An 8353-nucleotide genomic window follows, 5' to 3' on the forward strand; every position below is an offset into this window, starting at 1 on the left:
TGGTGGAACGTTGTGGAAAAACTGAAATTCCAAATCCACTGCTTCTACTGCACCTGAGATACAGGGGCCCATGATTTAATCCTCCCACGAGTCTCTTGCTAGCCCCACCTGTCCGTTACTCATTTTGAGAGTTGATATTACCAAAGTACTGTAATTCTAAAAATTTCTGAATTAGCTGTATTATTTCTTTTTAGGTATGAAGTTAACTTCCAATTATATGAATTTAATATTTTGGTCATTGTTTTCTAATTTTATTGCCTTATTCTTGGAAAATATAGCCTGATATTTAACTCTAGGAATTTATTGGCATAGACTTCTGGCCTAAATAATGGCCTGTTTGTGTAAATGTTCAACTTATGCTTATATACTTACTGAAGACTCTTGTTTTGGGGTTAGGATGGCTACATTTATTAATAGATCAGGACTATTAGATTCTCTAAATTTTGATGTCTCTTAATTTAATCTAATTAAATTATCAGTTAATGAAAGAAGTTAAATTTTTTATGTACTACTGCATCTAAACTTATCAAAGTCTTTGCTATAATTAGACAAGTATGTCATCCTGTTTTTATACCAAGTCTTACATTAAAAAAATCATACTATCTGAAATATTATTTATTTTTATTATTATTTATTTTTTTTAAAAGATTGTATTTATTGGGGTACCTGAGTTAAGTGTCTACCTATAGCTCAGGTCATAATACCCGGGTCCTGGGATAGAGCCCCACAGGGGGTTCCCTGCTCAGTGGCGTGCTTCTCCCTCTCCCTCTGTTATTCCCTCTGCTGTGTGCATGTTTTTCTTTTCTCACTCTCTCTCAAATAAATAAGTAAAATTTAAAGATTATCTCTCTCAAATAAATAAGTCAAATTTTTTTTCTCAATGGGAGGGAGAAGCAGACTCTCCACTGAGCAGGGAGCCTGATGCAGGGCTCAATACCAGGACCCTGGGATCATCACCTGAGCTGAAGGCAGACACTTGAACCGACTAAGTCACCCAGGCACTCCAGCTGTTTATTTATTTATTTATTTTTATTATGCATATGTTTTATCTCTCTTTTCTACAAGTCTTTTTTTTTTTATCTTTTTACTTTTTTCATAAAACTGAATTATTTCAAGATGACTTGGTCATCCTCTTTTCCCCAACCTCAAAGATCATAGAGTATATTTTAACTGTTAAAATAATATTAGTATTTAAGTACTGCCTACACAAATTAAGGCAAATTATCTGTGATCTGTATTCCTGAAAATATTTTTTTTATTATGCCTTCCTATGCCAATGACATTTTATAAGGATCTAAACGTTTCCATTTGTGATTTTTTTTCAAGATAATAAAGCTATTACTTCATTCTTTTTTATATCTGATGTTATTTAAAAAATTTCTGTCAGTCTGATTCTTGTTTCTTTATTAATGAATTATTTTTTTTCTCTCTAACACTTGTGATTTTTTTTGTGTGTCTTTGGTATGTATGCCCTAGTTTGGGATTCATAGAGTCAACTCTAGTTATGAATATTTTCTTTCTTTTCTTGTATGTAAGTTTTAATCCAGTGTCTTGACTATTTTATGCTTGAGAAATAGATGTACATTAATATTCAAATATTTCTTTCCTTTTTCTTCTTTCATTTAAAAAAAGTCATTTATTTTATTTTATTTAAAAATATTTATTTATTTATTTGGAGTAGAGAGAGAGGGTCATGAAGAGTGGCTGATTATATACTTTCAATTTGGGAGGAGGTTAGGGATAGCACAAGCCTCCAAGGTATTTTATAAACAAGGTTTCCAGGACCTTGAGGGGGCTAGCTATTGTTAGGGAAAGGTCATTTATTACTATTTAGTAAAAACTCAGGGAAGAGACTCTTCTGATGTGTATCAGTGGGTATATGCTTGGGAGATGATTGCCAATGTATATCTTGAGGGCAGGGGTGGGGAGTAGAGATAAAGAAGTTTCCAAAGTAATTTTTACATGTGAAAGTAGATTTTCAGTATCCTGGGGGGTGGACTAAGAATGCTTTTTGCCCTGAGTGGATGTGTCCACATGGAAGCAGCTGAGTCCCCAGAGGAGCTTCAAGGACTTGTCAACAGGCTATGAGTAGTAAGGAAATCTAATTTCTTCTCTAGCTTTTGTTCCACACACATCACCTACATCTTACACCTCTTTTATATTGATAATTTTAATGCTTTGCTGGTATCCAGATGACTATATCCTTAAGTGACTTCTTATCTCTATTGAAACCATTACGTATTCTATCCATTGTATTCTTAATTCAACTAGATTACATATATTTAATCTATTAGTACCACTAGGTTCTTATTCTTGTTTTTATTTCAAAATCTTTCCTTATTTCCTTACATTATTTATTGGGTATATTTTAAATCCCTGAAATACTCACTTATTATATATAAGCTGTCAACCGTATTCTTATTTTGAGGTAGCTATATCTTTTTGGGTTTTAGGACATCATACCAACAATGCCAAATAATTTTCAGACAACAGCAGGATCTCCAAGAATTCAACTAAATTCTGACACTATCTACCTGAACATAGTGTAAGATTTCATCAGTTAAGGGATCAGTCCTCCAAGACTATCTCCAACCCCACCTCAGATGCCAGTCTCACTGTAGGCCCCAGGTTATTACCTGTGCTTGTGACTGAGCAACTACAGGTTGGAGGTCCCAGTGGCCTACTTCTTACGTTCTTTTAATTTGCTACAGGGACTCACAAAACTCAGAAAAATACTTACTTTATGTTTGCCAGCTTATTAAAAGATAAAATAGAAGATTTAAATCAATAGATAGATAAAGAAGTGCACAGGGCAAGGTATGGAGAATGGGCACAGAGCTTCTATTACCTTCTGTAAGACTGCCACTCTTCCTGCCTTTTCATACATTTAACAAACTAAAAGCTTTCTGAACCCAGTCCTTTCAGCTTTTCTGTGGAGGCTTCATGACATAGTCATGACTGACTAAATCATTGTCATTTGCTGATCTAATCTCCAGATCCTCTTCCCTCCCCAGATAATCCTGTATTGGGAGGAAGGGGAGGCAAAAAGTTGTGAAGGCTTTCACCAAGTGGTTGGTCCTTCAGGCAAACAGCCCTTGCCTTGAGTGAGGTCTGAAGGTCACTTCATTAACAGAACAAAACACACCTCTCTCACCCTTATCACAGGAAATCCCAAGAGTTTTAGGAGCTGTGAGTCAGTAGCCATGGTTGAAAACCAAATATTCAGATGACCAAAATATATTTCTTGTAAACCACTATATTACACTACATGCTTAAGTATTTAATTATGTGATCTTTTAAACTAATATTTTTCTAAGAGTATAAACTGTTCTGGCAGTAATCTGGATTGGGGAGTGATGTATTGCCAAATTTCTGTCGTTTTAGTCCAGGAAGTCAAAGAGAAAGAACAGGAGAGCCCCGTAGGGCAGGAAGTTCAAAGTAACAATGTTAACTACTACTACCTTTTCTTGATTTTTTTTTTTAAACAAGCAAATCTTCTCTTCAGAGTTGCAGTTTAAAGCCAAGAACATGCAGAATTGGGAGAAAAAATAGTTAAATTTGGAGACTTGCAGAGGTAGAATCAGAGTAGTGAAAGCCATTACAGCAACTGAACTAACTGAGGTCAGTCTTTGGTGAATCACAGAAACAGGTGGAGTTGTCAAACAAAGGAATCTTTGTTTACAACATACAAGGAGATCACAGGGAATAAGTTCCAAAGCCTTGACTGTTTGAACAGGAGAGAGATTTTTATTTAGTATTTAAGATGAATACTCAGAAGGGAGAGTTTTATTATCCCGTGTATGGTTGGTCATAAGGTTGTGGATGCATGCACATCCACATATGTATTTGTGCAATATGTATTGCATGTTCACCTGAATGAAGCTTGTATTCCACCGAGGGCAGAAACTTCAACGTTAGAATAAAGCAGAGGTAACTGTTGGACAAGGGAAAGGGACTCTGCAGGCTTCAAGAGCAGATAGAAACTAGATGGGGTCTTGGGCTCATTTTCTGGGACAAGGAATGCAAGGCCTTGATTGCTTTTGAAATAGCACTAGGAGTTTTACCACTGATTTATTGTCTCAATAGCTTAGGCTATTTCCTGGTCTGGTGGTGACTGTTAGTTTTCCCATTGCCTTGTTCCCTCAAAATCCTTAAGGAGTGAGGTTTTTGCATTTCTTTTTAAGAACCTCCCAGGAAGTTTTGGAAGAAGTGTGCTTGGGCAAGTACACAGGTGGGGTATAGATCATTGAAAATAGCTGGGGACAAAAAATGATTTTCTTATGTCAGGAAAACTATATGTCATCTTAATTTTCTGGGAACCTCTAATTCTTTCTGCTGATGTTACCAGCAGGCTTCTGAGATATTACTGATTGTTCTCTTGTACCTAAGGAAAAAGAAATGTAGAAAGCAAAAGACAAAACTTTAAAATCTATCCTCCAACTCATCAATTCACTGCAGCCACCTCTCTGTCTTTCCCTTTCTCTTTTTCTTTATCTTTCTCTCTCACTTTCTCTCTCACATACGAACAACACACGCAAATCATCTTAAAACAATTTTTAATTTTCCCTATACCATTTTAATATACTTGAGGCATGATCATTTTCTTAGTAAATACAAGAAAAAAAAATCTAGGATTCCATCATTCTGTGTGATTAAAGTATTGAGGAATTTACTTCCAATAGCACTTATAAAAACACATTTTATTTATGTAATATTATATAATCAGGTGCCTGCATTTTTCTTATTCTCTAACTAGTGTTATTTGGCAATTAATATTTTGTCAATCAATATTCCCCTATATCTGAATGTGTGGGCAGTGAGAGATGAGTTAGAGGCAAGGATGGTGAACACTCCCAACAACTGCAGACTACATATATCTTAAGCCATGATTTTCTTTGCAAAGGTCAACATTGATAATGTTCTAGTCATACCTCCGTGTACCAGGAAAGAAGTAGCATATTTCTTGAAAGACACAGCTATCAAAGCTCCATTGAGAATCCGTAAAGATGGAGAAGGGATTTGCAAATTACATATCTGATAATGGACATCTACTCTGATTATTTAAAAATGAATAAAAATAAAAAACCTTACTAATAACCAAACAGAGTATCCAATTTTACATGTGAAGGAAATAATGGAAGAGACATGTCACCAAAAGTATATGGACGGCTTATAGGCACATGACAAATTTCTCAACATTTAGACATTAAAGAAATACAAATTAAAATCATAATGAGACATGCTTACATATCTATTAGAATGGCTAAAATTATAAAGGCTAATTGTACTTGGTCTGAGCTAGATTGAGAAGCAACAAAAAATCTAAACTGTTGTTGGCATATATCATGATACAACCACTTTGGAAAATAGTTTGAAAATTTTTTTAAATGCAAAATATGTTGCAGTTACAAAAATAGCCATTTTACTTCTAGGCATTTAACCAAGAGAAACAAGCCCTATGTTCATACAGGGACTTGTATATGAATTTCATATCAGCTTTATTTTTAAGAATTGAAAACAGTGGAAATGTTCATCAATGTCCATCCATAGAGCAAAGAAAAATTATGATCTATTCATTAAAGAGATTACTATTCAACATCAAAATGAACTATTTACAATTGGAGATTCTCAAAGTAATGATGCTGAGAAAAGAAAAGCCAGGCAATGAATAGTATATACAGTGTGATTCCATGACTATAAAAAATCTAGAAAATACAAATTTATATATAGTCACAGTCATCAAATATATTGGTGTGATTTTAGGGCCTTCTTCTGTGATCCTATAGCTTCCTACACTTGCATCTCTGAGCATTTGTTACACCATGTGAAAATATGAACTCTTTCTCTTCATTCTGTCTTACTAGAATAAGAGTCCTTGAAATTTTATGGACAATTGAACTCTCAGTTATTAGCAGAAATTCTATCACACAGTAATTTTCCAAATATAAAAGCCAGAGTTTTACAATGACTTCTAAGCTTTTGCATGATCTAGCCACTCATTTAACCTCTGTGACCTCTTTCCCTGCTACTCTTCAGTCACTCACAGTGGCCTCCTTGCTATTCCTCAGATATGCCAGGCATGATCCAACCTTATGGCCTTCAAGATAGCCAATTCCTTTGTCTGGAGTGACCTTATTGCTGATAGTTCTGCGCAAATTCATCACCTTTCCATACCTTTGTTCAATTGTCAGCTTCATTGTAACTACCCTGATCTTCCTATTAAAAATTTTAACTCCCCATCCCCTGCCTAGCAACCTTGATTTTTCTCACCCTGATCGAGTTTTTCTTTTTCCCCATTGTACTCATCCTTTTTGAATGTACTATGCAATTTTTATTAAGGTTTATAGCTTTGAATTGTCTCACCCATTAAAATAAAAGTTCTACAAAGCCAAGTATTTCATTTACCAGTGTAGTCTGAAGTAATATCTGCCATATAATAGTTCAGTAGACAACTGGTAAATTTCAAAATAAATTAATGTTGAGAATATACTGAATTTCACAAGTCATTTCAATATTTATTTCCAAAAAATAAACTATGTAAAACATACCTTAAATTTACTTTCAAAATATTTTATAGCATATAATGGACAATATACATAAGCCTTAAAGAAACAATCCTATAAATAACCATTTCATACCTACTTAAAAACTACATAATACCACACTCCTAGATCCTCTCTGAACGCTCTAAAATAACCCTAAAGGAAATACATTTTTAAAAATAACATATTTTTTGTCAAATAATTTAATAAAATAAAAGTTTCATTCATCTATGTAGATCATAATAAATGTTTTTAATAAGCATGAAATTATAACTCTGAAGTGTGCTAAAATGAAACCACCTGCTAAGGGTGAGAGAATAAAAATAAACATCATGTTTCCAAATAAGAGGAATTTATTACCTTTGAATCAAAGCATGTGGATTTGTTCAAACTGGCAATAAAGGAATATGGAGACACAAACCATAGAAAGTCATATTTTAGATTTCTAAAAGACTTCGAAGTGAAAAGTATACATTCACTTCTCACTTATTGCTCCTACATATTCATGAATTTGAGAGAAAATATAGGCCCTGTGTGTCTTAGCAACTAATGGGATATTTTTTGATATTTACATGCTTACACATAGTATGTGTTATAGTCTTCTCTTTTACATGCTGTAAAAAGGTTAACTCCTTTTCTGCAGAGATCTGAAAATGTGAAACAGTGCCTGAGTAGCTGAATTCATCTAATTCAAATTTCTTGCAGGTCTAAGACCTATTGATTTTCACTTGACTGCCTCCTTTTTCATCTGTCAATTGGTTACAAATTCTGGTACTGAAGAGAATGCATTGGGGCTGGTGGCTCAGTGTGTTAAAGCCTCTGCCTTCAGTTCAGGTCATGATCTCAGGATCCTGGGATCGAGCTCCACATCGGGACATAATGTAACGACAGATAGTTTATATGGGAGCCCTTTGGGTACTCTGGTGGATGAATGTTTTTAAATTAGTTTTTCATGGACATGGGGAGTTAGAGACGAGAAGGGAGGTGGGGGAAATTGGAAGGGGAGCTGAATCATGAGAGACTATGGACTCTGAAAAACAATCTGAGGGTTTTGAAGGGGCGGGGGATTTGGAGGTTGGGGTACCAGGTGTTGGGTATCATAGAGGGCACTGCTTGCATGGAGCACTGGGTGTGGTGCAAAAAGAATGAATACTGTTATGCTGAAAATAAATAAAAATTTAATTTAAAAAATATTAGTTTTTCGTAAACTACAAAAAAAAAAAAAAAGAAAAGCGCTCCCATTTATAGCGTACACTTTATGGTTCACAAAGCACGTGCCAACAATAAAAATAATAATGGGTTACCGTTACACTTCATAGAAAAGGAGGTACAGGGAAATTGAATGAAAGGAAATAACAAAGTAGGTTCATAAGTCAATCTTCCTTGTAAAAAAATTAACCTGAAAGTGCGTTTCTGCCACCTCTCTCCTGTGTGACATTTTATCGATGGGAGATGGAAAATAAATGGTCTGGTTAACCTTTCCCTCCCCCTCAAAACCCATTATTTGAAAACACAAAAAGGGAAGTGAAGGGAGAAATCCTCCCACTCCCATTCCCACTCACCTCCATAGCCACCTCCTCTTCCAAGAACCTAGCAGACAAGGTGCCAAGAAGTGTTAGGTACCAGCAGTGGTCTCAGATCTCATTCAAGAATCATGGTGAAAGGCATTCAAAGAGAGTGTGGGGGCACAGGGATCCAATTAAGGGGGACAAGTTTAAGGTTTGCCTGGTCCCCTAAAAACTAATGGCACTAGAGAAGATGAGCTTTGGGAACTATAGCATAATGGATACAATGTGTAAAAAGCTTCAGTG

The sequence above is a fragment of the Mustela nivalis genome (genome assembly GCF_964662115.1).
Source record: "Mustela nivalis genome assembly, contig: HAP1_SCAFFOLD_643, whole genome shotgun sequence".
NCBI classification, from domain to species: domain Eukaryota; kingdom Metazoa; phylum Chordata; class Mammalia; order Carnivora; family Mustelidae; genus Mustela; species Mustela nivalis.